The sequence below is a fragment of the Mus caroli genome, chromosome 6 (genome assembly GCF_900094665.2).
Source record: "Mus caroli chromosome 6, CAROLI_EIJ_v1.1, whole genome shotgun sequence".
In the NCBI taxonomy this organism is placed as follows: domain Eukaryota; kingdom Metazoa; phylum Chordata; class Mammalia; order Rodentia; family Muridae; genus Mus; species Mus caroli.
Window position 1 is genome coordinate 140,117,803 of NC_034575.1, and position 3,902 is coordinate 140,121,704.

The 3,902-nt window shown below is 40.1% G+C and overlaps 1 protein-coding gene across 1 annotated transcript in view; it reads right to left on the reverse strand.

Annotated features, from left to right (window-relative positions):
- The window catches only part of Slco1a2 (solute carrier organic anion transporter family member 1A2), an 82,117-nt gene that overhangs the window by 27,994 nt on the left and 50,221 nt on the right, over positions 1–3,902 (reverse strand). The gene's annotated exons all lie outside the window — the stretch shown is intronic.

Genomic DNA, 3,902 nt, shown 5'->3' on the forward strand with positions numbered 1-3,902 from the left:
AGAGAGAGAGAGAGAGAGAGAGAGAGAGAGAGAGAGAGAGAGAGAGAATAAAGTAGAATTAAGAAGACAAAATCTTAAGAGAGACACAAGACAAAACAAGGTATCTGCTCTGGGTTCTCTGAGCTGTGTCCCTATTCTTCCTTTCTGTTAATTCAAATAATCATTCCTCCATGTTTTCAATGAATTCAACAGAATAGAAATACACACATCATAATGAGAGGTGACAGAATCCATCACCTAACAACACAGTGTCATGAGTCCAAAAGTGCTAATAAACTATGGTCATTAATATTGAGCAAATCACTAAGGATCATTGTCCTAGAAAGAAAACGTCAGAATGCAAACATAAAGGAAAGTGTGTCCATCTGAGTCTCTCTCCATTTGAGAGGATGCTGAATTTATTTCTAAGTCTTTCGTAGATGAAAGACAGCAAGGGGGAAACACAAGCTGCTGAATTCTGCATGAGAGGAGCTATACTTGCCAACATTTTCATTTCTGCGCTTCACAACACAGTGCAAAATTCAAAACAACTTTCCCTTAGAACAATTAGCTGGAGATCCACACAGAGATGGCCAGTGAACTGTGGACAATAGCCTGTGTCTCTCTACTCAGGATCCCAAGAGACTAGGACAGATTCAAAGAATTATCACCTTTGGAAGAAGATAGAAAAGCACAATAGTCAAATATTTCTTGATATTGATTTGAATAGATCAGAAGGTTACATATACTTGTCAAATTCTGTCTACTAACTTTCAGTTCCCTTAAAAGTACTGGAGAAGATAAAATATCCTTCATTTGGTCCATTATCACTTAAAACTGAATTGCTCATTCGAGGTCCGTTTATGCCCCTAAATGACAAAAAAAAAAAAAAAATGGCAGTAAAAAGATTTCCAAATGAAAGGGGGCAAAGTCTATTTCTGCAAATGGGTTCAGATGTGGAGATGTAGCTCAGTTGGTCATTGGTGCCTGGCAAGCACCAATCCTGGGATTGATCCTGAGCACTCTGAGAACCCAGTAAAACCAGACCTTCTAGGGAGTGTCTGTCATCCCAGCACTCAGGAGACAAGAGGACCAGAAACAATGAATATCCTTAACTACAGAGTGAGTTTGAGGCCAGCCTGAGGTACATGAGACCGTATTTAAAAAGGGGGAGGAGGGTCTTATGAGATACCAGATGCTTCTGTAGTTAAAGATGTTTGTGCACAGCCTGACAACTTAGATCCCACCTGAGGTACCACAGAGGAGGCCCGCAGAATCAGCTCCCGAGAGTTGTTGTCTGACCTCATATGAAAGCACACACACACACAAACACACACAGAGGCACACACACACACTACCACAACCAACACAACATATACAAGCAAAATAGCTCAAAGTGATTTTAAATATGAAAATGAGAGATTGAAAGTATAACAGATAGTCAACTTAAGCACAATAAAATGTTGAGACTGGGTTGTAGATATCCAAGTTGCCACTGAGTCAGAAGTAAGGTAACCATAACTGCCAGGCTGCAGGAGCAACAGGGGTGCGTTCCAGGCCTCCCTGGAAGCTGCCTGAAGAGAGCCCCAATGCAAGGCCCAGCTGGGCACACAAGGCAAAGTCTAAAGTGATTCTCAGACCTGTCTTTCATCTCTTCAAGTGGATGTGCTCACAGGTACAAGAGGATCCGAACAGGGACACCGAGGGCACAGAGGCCCAAACAAATTTTTTTTTTGCATACTAAAAGGTGATATCCCCATTCCTTCTCTGGCTGGTAGCCAAGTTTCTACCACTTTTCAAGAGTAGAGAATTCCTGCCTAGGATCACAAGTTATGCACTTCTGAGCTGAAAATCATACAGTCCAGCTCAACTGCATCCTATTGAAAACAGAAACAACTCCCACTAACCAAGTCTGTATGTGCATATAGAATTCCAAGTTAGCGTTTGGTTGTTACTCTCTCTTAGATAGGAGTAAATAACCAAGACAATCATGAAGCGAATTCTATTACAGTAAAGTCAAAGACAAATGAAAGCTACCCTTGAAGGAGCCAGAGACAACGGGGACAAACAGAGTCACAGAGGGAAAGACATTGAATTTTTGAGAAAATAACAAGATGCTCCATCAGAAGAGGTATTTGAGGTGGAGGGGTGTTCTTGACAACAAAAATTCATAAATATGATAATATGAGTGGCAAACCCATTCAAGAGGCTGGATGACAAAGTTAATCTCCCAGGAAGCAGCAAGGAGATGAGAAGACATGAAGTTTGAAATTGAAGATGGCAAAATATGAATAGAACATAGGATGCTGTTGCCCAAATAGCAGCTGCAGAAAGGTGGGGTGGGGGGAAGAATATAGTATGAAGGAGAAAAGAGTACAAGAAACTTCACAAAATATCCTGACTGAAGACATCTGATAGAGCTGGCGAAGGATTCATACCAATAGTTATCAAGTTCAGACTGTGGAACTAAAAATGAAACCTGTCACGAGAGTGAGGTACTGGTCACAGGCTTTAGAATACTAATTCTAATTTTAACCCCCACAAACTTTGAGACAATGTCTTCAAAGTTTATAGAGACAAATTTTTTTCCTCTAAAGAACAAAGTGTGAGAGTTTAAGCAGAAAATCACATGGTAGGATATTTAAGAGCAAGATAGAGACCAAGCAAGGTCATTGTTATGGCTTGTCCTTGTAATAGCAATACTTGGAAGACTGAAACAGGAAGATCACCACGAGTTGAAGGCCAGTCTGAGCTACATATTAAATTTCAGACAAGCCTGTGCTATATAGCATGACCCTGTCTCAAATAGAAAAGCAAATGGTGAGGGGGAGACTAGGGAGATGGCTAGGTGGTTAAGAACACTTGTTGCTCTTGAAAAGGACCTGTGCGCATATTCCAGAAACCATATGGTAGCTAACAACCATCTATAACTCCAGTCCATAAAATTCACATACTTTCTTGATCTCTGTGTGCACAAGACACACAAATGGAGCACACAAATATATATGTGTAGCCAGGCATGGTGGCGCACGCCTTTAATCCCAGCACTCAGGAGGCAGAGGCAGGTGGATTTCTGAGTTTGAGGCCAGCCTGGTCCACAAAGTGAGTTCCAGGACAGCCAGGGCTATACAGAGAAACCCTGTCTCGAAAAACCAATACATATATATATATATATGTGTGTGTGTGTGTGTGTGTATGTATTGTGTGTGTGTAAAACATACATATAAAATAGATAAAAGATCTTAAAAATAAAAGGAAAGGAATAACAAAAAGAGGGGGGGAAGAAGAGGAAGAGAAAGAAAGAAAATCAAATTCCTAAGGAAGAGAATAATGGAGGACTCCAAGGAAATGGCAGTGAGCTGACCTAAAAGTTCACAGTTCAGAGGTACAGAAGTATGACAGACAACAGAAAGATACATCCCCAGGAAAACACTGAAACCCCTGACCTCTATTGGGGAATCACACTGCCAGGCAATGAGGGACCTGTGCCATAACAATAGACACAAAGAAAGGCAGTCAAATGAAAAAAAGAAAAGGAAAAAGAAAAAGTCAGGTGCTAAATATTAAATCTATGTAAAAGTTGAGTTCTATGACAAAGAGTAGTATGATTTTATGGTAGAAAACATTTTATAATCATATAAAAATAAATAGCAAGTTCTATGTATCATTAAATATTTAAGTATTAAAAACTAAGAAGACATGACGACAAACAGAAGGACTGAAAAACTGTCCCTAGAAACCAGGAATGACAATAAGAAGTAACTTAACATGCTTTCCCTTTCCCTTTTTTTTGGGGCGGGGGGGGATTCGGTTAGCAAGAACTTTATTGAGGATTTTTGCATCAATATTCATAAGGGATATTGGTCTGAAGTCTTCTATCTTTGTTGGGTCTTTTTGTGGTTTAGGTATCAGAGTAATTGTGG